We start from the raw sequence: 19,286 nt of genomic DNA on the forward strand, positions 1-19,286 counted from the left end.
TCTCACTGGAGGCTGGGTTGGAGACACAGGAAGCAGGAGCCACATTATCTGCAACCTGCTGTCTACTTCTCTGCAACCCGCAACCCACACTCCGCTGATTGCTAGCTTAGCCATGGCAGTTATATCAGTGGCTAATGGCTAACCGGTAACAGCTGATGGCCAACTAGTCACAGCTGATGGCCATCTACTACCCGAGCCAGCACCTTTCCATGTGAGGCCGAGAGCCTGGAAACTGCTCTCTGGGACTCTGTCCCCACACTCCTCCCAAAGAAAACCTTCCCTGACTGTTTCTGCAGCTTCTGTGCTCCCACCTGTCTTGGTTTAAACCTCCACCACCATGTGCCCATTGCCTTAGAATAATTTGGTGGCCAGTTGTCTTTCCCTCTAGGTTTTGGTTCAAGACTGGGCTTCCATCTCTTGCCCTGTCCAAGAACAGAGGTTGCTCTGCCTGAATACATGAAAAATCAAATGAGTAAACCAGGGAGTGGATTTAAATGGTGTCTCCTTCAAGAAGTCCTCCCTGACCTTCCTAGCTCTATGTGTCTTAATTGCATGTATTTGTTGTCTGTCTCTACCACCAGATTATCAGCTCTTCAAAGGCAAGGACCTTCTTGTTTTGTTTACTCTGGCCTTCCTGGCACCTTTCCTGGAGCCTCTCACATGGCTATGCTAAGAATTCATTGGATAAGTGAATGAATGAATGAATAAAGGAATATCTGAATGAATGAGGGACTGAGAGAATGAGTCAATGACTGACTGACTGGAGAATGAATGAACAAATGAGTGAAAGAATGAATGAATGTGATCATGAATGACAGGTGGAAAGTGCTTCCCTGACTGAGGCCAGAGCCCAGCTCCTCCTAAGCCCTGGCCCCCACCAAGATCTTGTTTCCCCAATTGTTTATTAAGTTGTGCAAAGTGCATAGAAAACAGGACAATAATTAAAGCAGACACAACAGGTAGTTAATTGTGTTTCCAAAATGTGATCCATGCATATGAATAAATGGAAGGTTACAGATTCAGTCACAGAGGAGCCCTGAAACTCCCCCATGCTCTCCAGGGAACAGAGGTTGGGGAGGTCTTTACAGGGTGGAGCACCCAGAGGTAGAGGACACCCTTGAGGAGGCTGTCTCCTTTTCCTCACCCCCTTTACTTGGCCCTAGCTCTCCCGGTCCAAGGGGGGAGGAATGGTGCATGGCAACCCACAGTGGGAGGAAGTTCTCAGAAGTTCACAGCTGGGGGAAATCACTAGTGGCCTCTCCTCTGAGGTGCTGGCAGGTGACCACTAGCTCAGCACAGACCAGGGGATGGGTCCCCAATCCCAGTCCGTTGACTACATGAGGAGGTTCTGGGGTGCTTGCTTGAAAATGCAGAAGCTCAAATCTTTGCCTGAATATTGAGTCAAGAGGTCTGAATGGGCCCTGTGTCCTTATTTAAAACAAGCTTTCCAGGCATTCTGGAAGCTTTGGGAACTTCTTGCCAGATAACTTCAGGGACGCCCTCAGGTCTTAGGCCCAGGGAACTGCCCTCTCTCCTCAGGTGTGCCTGGATTGGAGAAGAGCTATTCTGGAGTGCAGGATGATGGAGGAGTCACAGCTGCCAGTCCTAGCCCAGCAATTACATATTAGTTACCACAGCCAGAAGGAGCTTTGGAGAACAGGGGAGAGTGGGGAGCAGGAATGAGGTCCTTAGCACAAAGAACTGAGTCTCTGGCTCTTGATTCTGCTAGGAAAATGCTCCCTACTCCAGGAAGCCTTCTCAGCCTCCCGCTAAGTTGAATTCCCCAACTTTGGGCTCCTAAAAAAACAAGGAGACTCCATTCTCCTCTCAGCACTCATTCTGTGGAAAAGTAAGCTCCCTCCCTCCCCTCTGACAGGGCTGGAGCTCTAACTCCAAAGTCTGATGTGACCTGGCAGGGGTGAGGGAACTGGGAGCGCCCTGGGCCCTGTCATGTCCTTCCGCTTGCCCCAGAGGGCACCTGCATCTTCTACCGGCAGTCCCTCACGTGGACTCAAGTACCCCAAGGACATCTATCCGGCCATAGGAGCCAACTTGGCCCCCTGTGACTCTGAGGCAATGACAGATGGGAGTTGGAGGACAAACACCCCGGCTGTACTGCCCTCCACCCCCAAACACATACACTTTATAATAGGCCTGAGGGTGGTTTTAGTCTGCGGGATGCATGAGCCCTGGTTGCCCGCAGCAGCAACTGCTCATTGACACACCTTCTCCAGTTACCTCTCCACTCCCTTATGGTTCTTCTTAGGGATTTGTCTCAAATGACATATATCCAGGTCTTTGGTCTGTTTTTGAGGAAACCCAAACTAAAATGGCGACCGTACGAGGACCCCCAACTTGCTAACAAGAATTATCCCAGAGGACCCTGGGTTGACCTACAAAGCCCTACACATCCCTCATCTCCCCCGGCTCCTACAACCCTGAAATACAGGCTTTTATTCCCAGTTTACAGATGAAGAAACTGAGGCTCAGAGAGGTCAGACTCCTTGGTTGAGGTAAGAGAGCCAAGCAAACAGCCGCCAGGGCCTGGAATCTGGGCCTCACTTGAAGGAACAAGATTCCAGGGTGAGGGCTGCTAACAGATTATCAGGTATTATGACTGTGAGCTGTAGTTTTCTTAAGAGCCAAAACTATTGGGAGATCATATATTTCCCATGTATGGTGTTGCCAATCTGTCCCCAGGGCACTTGAGTTAGCAACCCATTCTTAGTGACCCAGACTAAGTGCTTCCCCAATGGGGAGAGCTTGTGATCCAGCTCAAGGTTCACCCCTAGGAGTAGGGGTGAAGTCCAGGACACAAGAGGTCCATCTGAGTGGAAGGATGGAGTTTCTATTTCCTCTTCCAGGCCTCTTGGCTCATCCCAGCCTCAGGCTCTGGAGAGGGTAAGGCTGAGTTCAAATCTGAGCTATGTGATCTTGGGCCTAAGACTGCACCTCTCTGAGCCTGTTTCCTTGTCTGTAACATGGGGCTCACAGTCCTGGTTTGCAGGGTGTTCCTGGGACTAGAGATCCCAATACATGCCAATCTTTCAGCAGGTGCTCAACAGATGGGCTGGAGACGCTTCCCAGAGGCCCCAGGTCCCAGCCTCTGGGATGGTCGCCCCTCCCTTCTGGCTTATTAAGACCCGGCAGTGGGTCAGGCAACAGCATGAATGACTGGGGGTGAGGGTGTGGGGTATCAGGAGAATCTGTTCTCAATGAGAAGAGGCCGGGGAGGCCCAGCTCCCCAGGGGCCTGCGTGACTGGGAGCTAAAGTAGCTGCTGGAGCTCAGCTCAGACCTCTGCCCCACTCCTCATAACCTGCTTGTGAGAAGGAGGCAGTGGGCCTGGAGAACAGGCGACCATGGTGGTGGACCCCCAGGGGTCACAGCCATCTTGGGGGATACTCCAGGCTTGGTGGGAGCCTCTTCTTAATTATCAGCCCTGACCTGTATCCTTTGCTACCTGGCATTTCCAGGTGGATGGCAGCCAAGAAAGTCCATTCCTCCAAGAAAGGAGGCCCCAGGATGATGCTTCCAGGACCCTCGCTCTAAAATGAAAACACCCACATACACATTGTGGGCTTTCATGTATTTTACTTTAACGTTTTTTAAAAAAGCATCTCAATGTTCTACAGAAATTTGGAAACACTTGTGAAATTGTTTGCCTTAAATGTTTTGGATAACATTAACTTAATCAGATAATTGTATGTTTAGATATTTATCATGAGCTATAGAGACAAGTGTGTTGCACTAATTTTTATAAAGGAATTCAGTCATGTTCTCTGCTCTCTCCTGCCTTCCAGCTGGTCCTTCCCTGATCCCGTATTCTTGGCCCAGCCCGAGTGCTGGTGCGGAAGCCCTGGGGTGAGAAGGAGCAGGCTTTCCTATCCCATCCCCACCCTCACCCCAGGATCAGGATGGCAAGAGGCCACGCAGGCCTGCTCCAGGCTCTGTGCAGCTTCCGCCACCTCCCCAAACTGGGTCCTCAGTTTTGGGGGTGGGTGGAGGCTGCTCCGCAGACACGGAGGGAGGGAGGACGACCCGGAGAGGGCAAGGGCTGGGCGGCTGGGTCGGGAAGGGAGGAGAGGGCCGGGACGTTCCCTCCTTCCTTAGGCGGCCCTAGGCGGGGAGAGGACTCCTGCCCTGTCCACCTGGTCCGGGCTAGGTCCGGGGGCGGCGGGGCCCTGTCCCCGCGGAGCCCGCGGCCGCCGGTAGGGGGCGCCTTGGTCATGCATTATTCATCGCCGAGCGGCCCGCCCGCCCCGCGGCCGCCTCCGTCGCTTTCCGCGCGCGGGCTCCGGGCTGCGCCGAGCAGCGGGAGCGAGGAGCCTTCACAATATTGTGGCAGCTCCGCGAGTGACGGCTCAGGGGAGGCGGGGGTGCGCAGCCTTGGCGGCGGGCGGCAGGCGCTGCGGTTGGGAGGGTGCAGGGTGAGGGCGATGCTGGGTCACACGGCCCAAGGGGGCTCATGCGGGGAAAGGGGTGTGGTTTAGCCGAAGGGCAGAGTCTTTGGCATCCATCTGTCCATTCGTCGGTCCATCCATCCATCTATCTTTCCTTCCTTCCTTATTTCCATCCGTCAGCCAACACCTAGGGAACACCTGCTCTGGGAGAGGTGAAGGGGATATAATGGGAAACAAGGTCGAAACGGTCCCTAGCTTTATAAAACTTAATCTCCAAGTGGGGGAAAGACAGATAAAAAGCATGTAAATGCATAATTAAGATAATTCCAGATAGTGACGAGTGCCCTGCATAAAACAAAACACGCAGGTGTGATAGGCAGTGTGTGCTCCGGGCTGTTTCGGTGGTCAGGAGGGCTTTTGTGGGAAGGTGACATTTGTGCAGCGAGATCTGAAGAATGGCAAAGATGAGCCTGATCTTGGCCAGTCCCTGGGTCTCTGGGGTCTCTCCTTGCCCACCCCCTGGCCTTCTAGGGGTGCCGTAAAGGTCGACTCCACCCCCACCCCACCCCCCACGCGTTTCAAGAAGCAAGGAGGAAGGTGAGGCCCTAACGCGGGCTGAGGGGATCCCCACCCAACCTTTCTCTGAGCTGCAGGTACCACCCGAGGTGGAGGTAGGACGCCAGGCAGCCAGCACGTCCTGGAGTGTGGGCATCAGTGTTGAAAGCTTCCCGCTCCCCCCCCTCCCCCCCCCCCCCCCCCCCCGCCCCGCGCAAGCTTGGGGTCCTGGAGTCCCCGCATCTCAGCCCTTGATGGGGGTCTTTCCATCCCCCCACCATCCTGGTGGCCTCCCAGGTCTTTGCTCTAGGAGGGCAGGGGGCACAGAGGGCGTGGGCTCGGGTCATCACTAGCATCGGATTTCCTTTCACTTGTGCAAAGACTCTTTGACGCCTGAGCACATCAATATCCTTAATGACAGTGAGAGGAGCTGGGACTCCAGACGGCCAGCGCCCCCCCTCCCCGTGCCTCCTCCCCTTCTCACTCACTCTTCCTTCCTCCTTTTCTCCCTGATTCCTTGTCTCATCTCTCTGCATCTCTCCTTTCTTACTCATGCTTGTCTCTACTATCTGCCTATCTCCTCTTTTCCTCTTTCTCTGTCTTGGTATCTTTCCTCTCGTTTTCTCTTTTCCTTTCTTTCTGTCTCCTCTCCTCTCCCCTCCCATCCCCTCATCTCCTCTTCTCTTTCTCTTTCCTCTCCCAGGACCCCAGAGCTCTTGTGCATTCAACAAACTTTCACTGGAAGCTTGGGGGGGGTACGGGGGTGCAGCTGGGCCAGTCACTCTGTCCATCCCCAGCTGGGCGCGGATGCCTTCCCAGGAGGCAGCAAACGCTGGAGGCAGGGCCTATACAGTGGGGCCCAGGGAGAGGTGGCTGAGTCCTGCAACTACCACCCCAGACAAACACACACACACACACACACACACACACACACACACACACACACACACACACACGAGGTTTTGCCTTTTGCCCAAAGGCACACAGGCTTTTGACTCTCTCTGCCCCACACCACGCTGGGAAATGACAAAGCCAAGTTTGGGTGTGGGGTGCCATGGGAGAGGGGAGAGTTTTGGGGAGGATTTTCTGTTTTGTATTTTTTATGGCCATATATAATTTCGCATTTCTCCCCTCAGCCCCTGCCTCCTTGGTTCCCAGATGTGTCCCACATTGAAGAATTATCTCTCCTCCCTAGAGTGAAATAAATGCAATCAATATGAGTATTGCTCTCAGGGCCTTGAAATATTACATTAATGTTCCATGTGGTGACATTTTAGCTGGAATTTTCAAATACATTATGATGGTTCAAATTAATATTTATCAGATCAGCTTTTATATTTTGCAAAAGAGAGAGAGAGGGGGAGAGAGGGAGAGAGAAAAGGAAAGACACAGAGAGCATTATTAAAATACAAAATGCAGATCAAGTCTAAAATCGATGGTCCATTTTCCCAGCACTTTCCAGGGGCTGTCTTTAGCTTTCTGGGTTTGTTTTTAAATTTATTGGTGTTTCAGGCAAATCTATTGGGTTCCCTGGGCCCCCTGGTCGGCCTCCCCTCCTCACTCTCTCTTGTAGGATACAGGCCCTTCCTTTTCTGTCTTTCTCTCTTTATTATCCTGAAATGTAAATTACGACATTAGCCTGGTCCTTATTTTTTTTTAAACTCTTCGATGATTAAATCTGCTACACGACATCCTTGTCCTTTCTATAAATTAAATCATCTTGGCTTTGCACCTCCAGCTCAGGGCGGCCGTCGTCAGGGTGTTAAGGCGTCGGGCAGCTGTGGCTGAGGGCTAGGGTCCTTCAGCCACAGCTTGCCCGCCTCTAGAGCGGACCTTTGTGGGGGTCAAGGAGGCTGCCTCCCTGACTCCCCATTTTTCTGTAAATAAGAAATGTGGATTGAAGGGAGGAGGTGGTGGCAATCATACATTTCACTTTATTTCAGTCACTTCCAAACTGATTACTCTGTGAAGTGGAAAATCCAGGCAGATTAATGGTTTAATTCTCTTTCTCTTTTCTTTTCCTTTGCTTCCCCCCCCCCTCTTCTTTTTGCATCTTTTCCCCCTTGTCACAGTTGTATTCATAAAAAGACTGAGCTGCTTTGGCGAGGTGCATGCGGGGCTGTCGCGTGGAGAGCCAGTGGCGAGACAGTCCACACCCCACCCCGACTCTGCCGGGGAGCTACAAGGGTTAACCATGCCCACTCAGCCCCTAACTTTTTCTCTTTGATGATTTTCTATTTTCTCCCTCCTCAAGTACAGGGTGAGAGTTGCAACTGGAATGAGCATTTATTGTCGTGTGCACAAAGGTACACACATGCTTGCTCACACCCACACTCATATCAGCCCACCCAACTGCAGGTCGCACGCGTGCACACACACACACACACGCACGCCAACACAGTGATCCGAGATACTCTGAGAGGATCTGCGTAAAGGGAGCTGCCCTCCTGATTTTTCTCCACTGCTGATCCGGCCAAAAGAACGACAGGAAACTTAAAAAAGAAAAGGAGGAGGGATCGATTATTCGACCTGTACTTGAACCCGACTGAAAGAGATAAAGCGGAATTTTCAATAGGTCTCCTGCCCTTTTCACCAGGAGGGAAAGAGAAGAAGAAAAACAAGAGATATTTATATGACAGCAGCTGCTGAAAATAGCATTTCAGAGCCATAAAAAAGGCAAAAAGAAATCCAATGGTAGAAAAGGCAAGGAACTCTTCGTCTGCTCCCCAAAAGGCAAGGCAGGCAGCGAGTGTCTCGGCTGGAAATGCATGCATGCCTGCTACAGATCTGTTTGAAATTATACTTGTCATTGAGGGGGAATTTATGCTTCTATTGATCTGCAAAAGGAAAATATTAAATGGTTTGGTTTTGATCTTTCAGTGACCCCAAGGTCAAGGGTAGTAGCGGATTAGTATTCATAGAATTCATCACGGAATTGCAGCCTGCATCTACTTTATGCAAACATGCTCAAAACATGCCTGGCGAAGCAGGCAGTAAATGGCCAATGACAAGAAAAAAGCCAACAGCACCCTCTCTTGCGCTCTGGGGCTCGCCCCCTTCCCAACCCTTGGGGAGAAAAAGAAAGGAACAGTACAGGGGTGAGTGGATGGACAAATGAAGACACCCCGGGACTCCTATGGGCTTGCACAAAAAGCAGGGTTCCCAGATTGGGGCAAGGACACAGGAAGTTCAGATCACCCAAAACGGGGTTTGCAGTGTGAGGCTGAGGGACCCAGGGTCACCGAATGTGGGGAGCCAAGGCGGGTGGGGAGGGCACCCGTAGCCAGAGCAGGGCATCGCTGGAAGGGCAATGACTAGACACACACATGCACACGCGTGTGCACACATTCAATCAATGGGAGCCTGGATCTCTCCAGGGAGGAACATGGAGTGCTGACCTGTCGTGAGCTGAGAGGGACGCTCCTCTCCAAGGCTGACATTGTTTCTCGTTCCACCCTGATAGTGTCCTTAGTGCAAGGCACCATGTGCCCAGATGGGAGGGAAAGCCCAGGCATGCGTGCTTCCCTGATCCACCCAGTTTCCTCTACTCCCCCTCTGTCAATGGCCACAGAACCTGTGTCCAAATATGTGTGCAAAAGGGACACGCGTGGAGCCCCTGGGGACAGGCCACAAACACCCCTCCCCACTCTGTGTTCAGCACACAAGTGCCCTCTTAGCAGAGTCTGTCCCCAGCGGTGGGAACATTTGGTCAGTAACAGTCACTTGCCAATGAACTAAAAATAACCTACCAAGCGTATCCCTGCAATGGCAGGAATTCTGGCTGGGACTTGTCCCGCTGGCTGATCAAGGGGCCGGTGGGGGGCACAGATCCCAATTCCCACTGGGGGCCAATGCAGCAGACCTCCAAGGGCGACAGAACATTGTTTGCTATCTTTATCGGGCTGCCGGCTACTTCTGTGCTTTGCCATTATTAGTATCTCACTTAACACAACAACCCCGCAAGCTGGGGTTGGTAATGTCCCATTGTATAGATGAGAAAACTGAGGTGCAGAGAGGTGGAGTCATGTATGCTTAAGGTCTTGGTTCTGTCCTGTGGCCAAAGTGCTCTGCTTACAGCTGTGCTCTCGTGGCCTGGCCCTGTTTGGGTAAATTCCAGGGTTGGTCCACATTTCAGGTTCAGGGGGTAGAGAGTTTGGGATGAGGACAGGGGTTTGGAGGCCGTAGGGCGTCTGGGGACTGTGAGGAGGGAGAGGTAGAGTGGCCCCAGGTCCGCCTCCTGGTCCCCGAGAAGGAGGACAGCATGCTGCCTATTAATCATGTTTCATTTATATTAGTTTGACTCGATCTACTGTATATTTGAAATGGATTTAATTTTAGATCACGCACTATGGAAGGGGGCCAGTTGGGTGTAAGGAGCATTATGAATATTTTCCATAAGCTGGATATACATTATCCAGGGACAGATATACGAGCAGAGGCCCTGGGTTCCTGGCTGGGGGAGGGGGCTGCTCTCTCTTTCCTCCCCACCGCTCCCCTGCAGCCCAGGGTCTCAATGCTTCTGAGGGAGCCCTCTCTGCCCACTGCCCTGCGGTGGGTGGTGGGGGTGTCTCAGCCCCATCTTTCCCTTGCCCGGGAGCTTATCCCACTGACCTTGAAGCTGCTGCTTCTCTCAGCGGCTCCAGCAGGAGTGTGAGACTCGAAGGGCTGCGCAAGGAAGGAGGAAGCCTGGCTGGCACAGGCCCCCAGAACTGTGAGAATCACAGGGCCCAGCATGAGGTACAGGACAGGGCGTGGGACTGGAAGGGGAAAGCGCCGGGACTCCCACCTTCTACCCGAAGCTCTGATGGGGAGAAAGCATGGCTCTGGGCTGGTCAGCCATGCAGGGAAACAGGTCAGCTCTGACCTTCTTCAGAGCTCCCCTGAGCCTGGGCTGAGGTACCCCTTTCCTGGGGTGCCCTTTCCAAGGGCATCAGAGCTCGAACGCCCCCCTCAAGAGAACTAAAGCTGGTGGTGGTCAAGAAACAAGCCCCTGTACACACCCCTGGGCAGCAGAGCTGAGTCACAGCCTCCTGTCCTGCCGCTCTGTGTGTGTGTGGGGGGGTTCTGGGGGGTGGCCCACCCCACCCCCTGCACACTCCTCAGTTCCCTCCATTAGCCCCGCATGGATAAGGGAGTGAGAATACCTTGCATCTTCACGTCTTCTGTCCTCCTTATGCCCCCCATCCCACCCCGGGACTCCCCCACTTTTAGCTCAGCTCCCACCTTCGAATGTGGGAGCCAGGCATGGCATAGTGTTTTACAGATCAAGGAAACTGAGGCTCAGGAAGGTTGTATCCAAATCTGAACCTTTTCTCTCCCTCTACCCACCTATCTGCCCCCACCTCGCTTCCCTGTCTAGGCTCCCTTAGTTGCACATGCCCCAAGTGCAACCACCACCCTTTCCCTTCCCCTCATCACCACCACTGATCCATCCTTCCACAATATTCTCCAGAGGCTCCCAGCCCTCTAATCTCCTTCCTGGAACCCGGCACCGGCCTCCTGGAGGGTCCCCAAAGCTCCCTGCCAGCTGCAGTCTGCTGTCTGCTCTGTGGCCGGGGAGACCTCATTTGTACGCTTATGGGGCACAGTCCTCCTGCACGCCTAGCATCAAATCCCAAATCCAGATGTTGGCCAGGAAGCCTCACAGAGAGTGGCCCCTGCCGACTTCCCCAGGGTCACCCCGTTTTTCAGCTCCATTTCCTGTCTCCCAGCCTTTCAGGCTCTTTACCTGTCATGTGCCATGGTCCCTCCACCACAGGACCTTGACACAAGCTGGTTCCTCTGCCTGGATCACTGCCCTTCCCACTTCACCTAACGACCTCCTCTTCCACACTGAAGCGGCACTTCACCTTCCTCAGGGAGACCACTGATCAGACCCTCTCCCCACTTCAGTCTAAATCAAGGCCCGTTTCTGCCTTTTGCAAACTCTGTGGCCATGAGGTGATATTCGGGGTCTGACTATCCATACCCAGTGACACTCTGGGCATGCACCAGGCCCATGCCATGGGGCAGGTACCAGCCGAACTCATCTGCACCACCATCCTCACATCCATCATTTCCTTCATCAATGCGAAGTATAATACCGTCGTCACCCACCGCAGCCTGGGCTGGCAGCCTTTCAGCAGTGGCACGTTACGCTTCCCCTATTCATTCTTAATTTAAGGTTTTGTGAGTTGTAATAACCCCCCTTCCCCCCAAATCACTGCGATGGGAACTCCATGTCAGCCCAGGGCCAGGAGAGCTGAAAGGTAATTGCATTGCACATATGCTAATGGTTGTCTGGAGAAGACAGTGGCAACCGGGTAACTGGGATGGGGCCTGTCTACCCAGAGTGCCTGCAGGATCGGGGAGCCTGGGCTGGGGGAAGGGGGTCTGGGAGCCATCTGGGAGCTTTTGGGGGACTGTGGCATCTGCAGTCCCACAGATGAGAGGGGCTGGGGTTCCAGTCTTGAGAGCTTGACTGGGGACAGATGCCTGGATAGGAGGGTGTGGCAGAACCGTCTTTTCTTCCAACTGCTTCTGCCCCACCAGGGCACAGCCTGCTCCCATCTTTCCTGGGACCAGAGATGGCTCCCAAGGAGATAGAGAATCTGGGAGAATGGACATAGGGGAGGCGGGGGTCCCACCAATCCTGCTTCTGCTTCCCACGAGCTGTGTGACACTAAACAACCCATGTAACCTCTCTGGGCCTCAGTTTTCTCATCCTTAAAAGCCTTATTTTACTAGTGTTGATGTCTAGATTGTTTTATATATTAAAAGAGAAAATACATACATGTAAATGGCAGGGTGCTTGGTACATGTAGGTCTTCAACAAGTTTTTCTGAAAGTTAAAAAAAACCTATTAATCTGCCCACAGTCTGTAGAGTGTGGGACCCCTGGCTTCCTACCTGGAGAGGAGGTGCTTCCGGGGTGGAGGGAGGGTCTGGAAGCTCACTGTCACCTCTCAGAGAGGACTTCTGCCACCTCCCCTGTAAGGAGGCTCCCAGTTACTCTCCTTCACTGAGCTTATCGTAGCTGGTAACTATTTGTTTTCTTGCTTATGTCTGTCCCTCTCCCTAGACTGGGTGTATCAGGGTACCTGGAACCGTGCCTAGCGTGTAATAGGTGGTCAGTGACTATTTACTAAGTGATTGAAGGAGACCCTTGAAGAAAAGTGGGACCCAAAGGACCTGTGGATGGGGGAGGTTCAGATGGGATGGGGGCAGTCTACCAGATCCACCTTACCTTCGTCTTGGGCCTCAGGAGCAAGGCTTGCCCTGCCCAGGGTTCCGTCCTCCTTCTGTCACTAGGATGGATGTTTCCAATTCAATGGATTCAGGAGCTGGTGAGAGCGGCTGATAGAGAGCCAGGTGCCCTCTGGGCTTCGGGGTGGAGTGGAGGGCGCTTTCTAGGCTGGGTGCCCCAGTGTTCCCTTTCAGGCTCTGCCCTCTTGGCCTGCCTCAGGCCATGCAAGGTGTCTGGGGTCCCTCACCTCCCAGTAGTCTTCTTCTCCTGGTCCCTAGGGCTGAAATGTCCCCAGAGCAGCTCAGTGGTTCCTCTTCCGGATCTAACAAGAGGCCTGACATCCCTTCCCTGGAACACTGCAGGCCTTGAATAGAGACCCAGTGTCAGCTTTTTAAGTGGATTTCTCAGGGTGCTAGGCACTGCTGGGGAGCTCATTATAGTGCCAAGGATGACAATATAGAAACTTCGGCAGTGCCCCTTCCCATAACCACAGTCCCACTGCCACGATCTACTGGGTATAGTTATCCACATCTCACACCCAGGGCCGGCAGCCCACTTCTAGCCCACGCCAAGAGGTGTCGGAGCCAGGCCAGCCTGTGCCCAGGGCAGGGGAGGTGTGTGGATCTTCCATGGGCCACGAGGAACCTCTTAACTCCAGAGAGCTGCCAGCTTCACCCCACCGGGCCCACAGTGAGGGCCAGGCTGAAACGTGGCCCCTTTCAGAAATTCTGAGTCGTGAGGACGAGGGAGAAAATAGCTCTGACGACGTTTATGTTGGAGGATGGGCCTTCCAGTTTACAGAGCCCGGGGACTGGGAGGCTGAGGGTTCTGTGACAGACAGAGAGTCAGAGGGAGTGGGGAGAGCCAGAGCGCCAGACACAGAGACCAAAGGAGACAGATTTATCCAGAAAAAGAGAGGGAGAAGGAGAGAGACAGAGAGCAAAGAGCAAGAACAAGGAAACAGAAAGAGACTCTGAGAGATGACCGAGAGAAAAGGGAGGCCGAAGGAGAGAGTCACTCAGAGAGAGATGGGGCGAGTGTGTTGGGCCCACCACGTCAGTGTGTGTTGGGTCTAGGACACACTGGCTGGGCACAGAGTAAGTAGTTTGGCCAACACTTGCTGATTACAATAGAAAATTGTGGGGTAGAAGGGCAGTGGTTTTGCGTCCCAGAGAATGTATGTCCTCCTCATGTGATTGTTCCCGGGTGTCTGTGGTCGCATGTGTGGTGTGTGTATGTGTGTAAGTGCGTGATGGTGCAAAGGACGGCAGGGCTCAGTTTCCCCTCAGCTGTCCCCACGCCCCTTTGGTGAGGACTTTGTGTGCAGACGGCCCCAGCTGGCGGGGGCTGGCAGGCTGCAGGGCAGGGATGGGTGGGCAGCCTGACATAAGCCCTCACACAGGGAAAGGGGCGGGGGAGGCCACGGAGTTGTCAGCAGCCAAGGGCCAGGCAGGCAGCGAAAGTGAGCTGTAAAAGGGCCACTTCTCCTAGTCGCTGTTCACTTGACACTCTCTAACCCAGAAGACACCTGTTCAGTCATCAGTCACCCAAGGAAAACACAGCTTTCCTGAAACTGGGAATTGGACAGATAGTCCCAGTAGGGGGTGAGCATGGAGGAAATGCCTGCCCTCTGCCACTTCCAGGGGTTTGCCAGGCCCACCCCTGGACAGGATGGGGTCAGGTTAGAGGCCTGCATCTGGCCTCTGAGAACCAACTCCCCCCCACCAAAAAAAACCCCAAACACTCCAAATTTGGTACCAAGATTTGGGGGACTCAAGGAAGGTGGAGGCCCAGAAGTGCCCACTTGGGGTGGTGAATAAAACAGCTCTTGCCAGTATGGTATAGCAAGTGCTGTGCCCTGGAGAAACTGCTATGTGGGCCAGAGTGGGGACGGGGCAAGGACGGGTGTGGGTTGGGGGTGGCACTGGAGCCAGGCTGGGCCTTGGGGGACGAGCAGAGCGGCTGGGGCAGGGGAGGGACCTGGCTTGGAGGCAGGCTTGGGGCTCTGCCCAGTGGTGGCACCCAAGCCAGTAGAGGCCCTACCGTGCCCCGCCATGCCCCGCCTTGGTAGCTTGTTAATTTCATCGTTTAGCCCGTTTATGGTGTTCCCAGTTGCTGTTGCTTTTATAAACAAGCATTTTGGTGACCTTCCCCTCCGGACATCAGCTTCGCAAGAATCCCGAGCCCTGAACATTTATAAATAAGCCTTCTCTCAAGTTCCACAACAGGTGTGACCTCCCCCCCGCCCCCCTCCTCTGTCCTGTCCGAAAACTGAACAGTTTCAACAAGCAAAGAGAAGCCGCCCAGGCTGTCTTAAAGGGGTCGAGTGGAGGCCATGGTGTGCTTGGCTGCAGGGGGCTGGCCCACCTCCTCCACCGCCCCCAGGCTGAGGGTCCTAGAGGAGAGGGCCAGGCTGGTGGGAAGTTGAACCCCTGACCCAACTTCCCCAAACATCCGGGCTGGAGGCTATGGTCTAAGAGGGCTCCACGGCTGACAGAATGGTTCCCCACTCCAGGGAAGTTTTACCAAGCTCCTGCCCCCATTCTCCTCCACGGTCTGCTCCCCATTTTCTCCCTTCCTTGTCCCCACCCTGAGAAGTATAGAATATTTCCCCACTTCTTCCCTGTCCAAAGCTCTCTGAATCATGATTTGCAAGATTTCATACGTTTATTGAACAAGCATTCATTTATTCAACAAATATGTCTTGAGCTCTTACTATGAGTCAGGTTCTGTGTCCAGGATATAAAGTTGAAGGACTCAGCCCTGCCCCCAAGGAGTTCACCATCTAGTGGGGCACATAGAAAAGCAGTATGACACGTGAACGGGGTGCCAGGGCTCCTGATCTAGGTGAGCACATTGGGTCCTGGGAGCCTTGACTTGAGCTTGAAATACTTTATGGAGGGGCTGGTTCTTAAGTCATCACCATGGAAGTATCAAGGGGAAAAACATGCCAAGCAAAGAAAACAGCACAGGACACAGAGGCAAATAAAAACACAGCCCGTGGGGGAGCTGTAAGAGTTTGGTCTGGCTGGAGCTCAGGGGCTTCAGCAGGGGTGGCAGGGAAGGAAGGACTCTTAGAACACAACAACCACTTACCTGTCCCCAATAGCAGTGCTGGTCTTAGATTTAGAAACCCCAGAGAGTGAGGGTCGGCCTGTGACAATTGGTCCCCAGGGAGAAAAATGGGCTTAGAAAGGTTCCTTTTTTTCATAACATAAGATGAAAAAATGGTGGTCGTAGTGTAGTTCAAAGATGATGAAGATGGTGACGATGACTGAGAAAGATGAGGAGGAAAAAGGGGAGGGTGATGATGATGATGAAATGAAGATAGTAGTGGTCCGTGGTGATGGGGAGGATGTTAAGGATAAAAATGGTGGTGATGGTAAGTGACCATGGTGGTAATGGTGGTGATGGTGGTGGTGGTGATGGTGGTAGTGATGGTAAATGATCATGGTGGTAATGGTGATGATGGTGATGGTGATGGCAGTGGTGGTGGTAGTGATGGTAGTGATGGTGCTGGTGGTGCTGGTGGTCACAGTGGTAGTTATGGTAATGGTGATGGTAGTGGTGGTTGTGGTGGTGATGGAGGTGGTTATGATGGTGGTGATGGTGGTGGTGGTGATAGTGTTGTTGGTGGTGATGATGATGTTGGTGGTGGTGGTAGTGGTTTGTGCCTTTGGTGAGACTAGTGATGGTGGTGATGGTGATAGTGTTGTTGGTGGTGATGATGATGTTGGTGGTGGTGGTAGTGGTTTGTGCCTTTGGTGAGACTAGTGATGGTGGTGATGGTAATGGTGGTGATCACGGTGCTCAAGGGTATTGGTCCTTATGGTGGTTGTCATGATGATGGCTGAATCATACCAAAAGGAGTATTTCCCTCAGTGTAGCCCAAGGCAGGAAGGTGGTAGATCCTAATCATGCCTGAAAGGGGCCATCAAGGTCACCATTCAGTTTTACATGTCAAGTGTGACCATCAAGGTAAGGATGGAAACAGCAAGAGACAAAGGCCTCAAACCAGGAGGATTGAACACTGGACAAAGTTGGGACTTTATGGCACAGGGCTCAGATCCAAATCTGTCAACAGGGGGCTTGGGTAGGAGTTGTCTTTTGCCTAGCACCTGGCATGGGTCCAGGTGGCACTTGTGACCTAGAGGACATCGGCAGGGCCTCGACTCTGTGGGTGGACACAGCATGAGCAATGGCAATGTGAGTCATGGGAAGAGTCCAGGGACAGAAGGCCTAGGGGGGTCTGATGAAAGTACTTGGGGACTTTGGACCCCTGTCCATATTAAGGGCCTAAATAGTACATCCTCACATGTGTCTTGTGATTTGCAGTTTAAAAAGAATTCCCCCCTCCCTTCTCTTTTGTAAAACTCACAGCAACCCTTTGAGATGGGCACTGTTATTCATTTTATAGATGAGGAAAGGGCTTTACCTGGGACCCCTTTCTCCTCGTCTTACCTTTCTGGCCAGCACAGTGAGTCGCCTCTTCCAACCGCTTCCCTGACCAGCCTCAGATGGGTTACACCACCTCCCCTGGGATGGCCGTACCATGCTGCGGATTCCTGGTTATCTGTCTCGCTTCACAACTAGACTGACTGTGAGCTTGCCGAGGGCAGTGACCTGCTTTTTATTTGTAGCCCCGGGTGTCTGGCACAGGGCCTGGCTCAGAGGGCACAAAGGAAATGCTGGGTTTATTAACCTTGGTCACAAGCTGACTCAAGGCCCCTTTGCAGCCCCCAGGGCTCCCCAAAGTTGGCACCCCCACCCAGTTCTCACATGGGCACAGGCTGGGCCTCCCGAGAGAGGACAGATGTGGGCGGGCTTGGCTCAGCTGCCAGCCTAGGGCCCGCGGAGGGAGGATTTGGGGCTGGGAATGTGACAGCCGTGTGGCTCCTGTGAGCTGAGCCCCTTTTAATGTTCAGACTATCTGTCCTGAGGGGCTGCCTAATGGCTGAGCAGACACCATGAATTTAACAGCATCAGACCCAAACCAGCCACATTTGCCATTGTCTTGTCCCTTTCCCCAGGGCCTGGGGGCTCCCTTGGGGCCTGCCTTGGAAGAGTCAGTCAAGTTCTAGGGCTGGATTTGGGCCAGCAGACCCAGGGAACAGGTCAGAGAGGACTCCCTGGGCCCTGTGGGTGACTGGAGTGGGCATTGCTGGGCCACTGGCCGTGAGCCCTTGGAGAGTTGCCCCATCTCTCCAGGTCCTGGATAAACAAATTAAGGTCTTCCCTGCTTCCTACCTCAGGGTTGTTTGTTAGCGAGGATGGATTTATACCACTTTCTTTATACACTTTGGAAGGAAGTCCATGAAAACACAAGTTCATAATATTATGGTTATTGGTAATACCAATAAAATAGGGCCCCTCGCCCTTTGCATTGCCCTGTAGATTCGCAAAGAGCTAAACGTGTTCACAGACATTGTTACATTTGAGCCTCAGAGCAATCACGAGGGTAGACAGAGCAGCAATAAGAATAATAGTAGTGGCACCACTGGCTGCAGCTCTGCTCTGAGCCAGGCTCTGTGCTGAGTGCTTTGTCCTGGCACATCGGGTCCCTTGAGGTTCAGATCCCCTCCCCTTGGCAGGTCTCCCACTCAGTGGCTCTGAAGAGGTAGGTCCTCCCTGCCACCTCCCAACCTCAGCTCACTGGAGCTGGCTCCTGCTCCCTGGATGATGATGGATGGAGGACATCCTGATGTGGAAACGAGGTTCAGAGAGTAGCCGTGTGTAGCAGGAAAACAAGCCCACGGTTCCAGTCCCACTCTGCCTCAAAGTCCCTCAGCAAAAGACCCTCAGCAAGCCCATCCCCTGATGTGGTCCTTAGCTCCCCTGGCTATGAAATGGAAGGAAAGTGGGGTATCGGATTGAAGGATTGCTGAAGGTTCTTTGGCTTCGTTCACTTGATAAGTATTTTCTGAGCACCTGTAACCTGTCAGACACTGTCCTAGGTGCTGGAGACACAATGATGAATGGATAAGCACGAGTGCTGCCTTCATGGAGATTACAGTCTGGTGGGAAGATAAGAGGCAATGAGAAAAGAGAAACGTAGTGATAAGCCGCATTAGAGCAAAAAGACAAGGAACAGACAGGGACCGGGGCCTTCTATGAGGGTGGGGCAGGGAAAGGCTCTCTGGGAAGTGACATTAGCTTGAATGACAGGAGCAGAGGAAGGGCCCTGCCTGCAGGCAGCATCAGCCTCGGATTCTGACTTTCTGGAGTCATATGGCCTGGAAGAGACAACGATGAGACTTGAACCTGGGTCTCCAGGCTCCCATCCCCTTCCACATTGGAGCTGGCTGGGCACTGAGGGAAGCAGGTCAGCATGTTGCTTAAGACTGAGACTTGGTTTTGAATCCCAGCTCCACTGCTTACTAGCTTTTTCCTTCCCTGGGCAGCAGCCTGGAAACTTTCCAGGCAGGGAACTGGGGCAGTCCTGGGGCCCGCCTCACGGGTTTTCCTTCTCTTAACAATCACTGTCTAGTCAAAGGGTGTGACCTGCCTGGGGTTTCCAGGGAGGCAGTGACACAGTCAGGACTAGAACTTGGGGCTCTAGACTCCTGGCACAGTGCTCCTTCTTCTGCCCACTTCCTACAGTGAATGTCAGGGAGTCTCTGTGCTTTGGGCCCAGCTGTGGAGAGTCCAGGGCCTCTTGGGACAGAGGTAATGGACACAGGACAAGAAGCCCAGGCATCTGGCTTCACAGACCCAACGCAGGGGCTGCTCTAGGGCACAGCTTCTGTCTCTTCTGATAAAACATCAGCCTAGAACCAAGCATCCGGGCAAGACAGACACATTCCATATGCCATTGCATATAAATCCCACAACCACTCATTTCACCGATGAGGCTGAGACCTGAAGGAGATTGCCCCAGATTCCACAGTGGGAAGACGGCTGAGCTGGAATTCGAACCCCGCTTTGCCTGATGTCACCTGCCTAGGACTTCGTTTGGTCAGTTGGGTAATACACGCCTGCACACACGCACAAACATGTATTTTTGTTTTAAATAAGTACTCGCTCTGTGCCAGGCCGGGACAAAGGAAGCCTTCGCTCTTGAAGAGCTCAGTCTGGTCAGGGTAGCAGATGTTAGACCAATGGCAAA

This window comes from Rhinolophus hipposideros (assembly GCF_964194185.1).
Source record: "Rhinolophus hipposideros genome assembly, chromosome: 8".
NCBI classification, from domain to species: Eukaryota; Metazoa; Chordata; class Mammalia; order Chiroptera; family Rhinolophidae; genus Rhinolophus; species Rhinolophus hipposideros.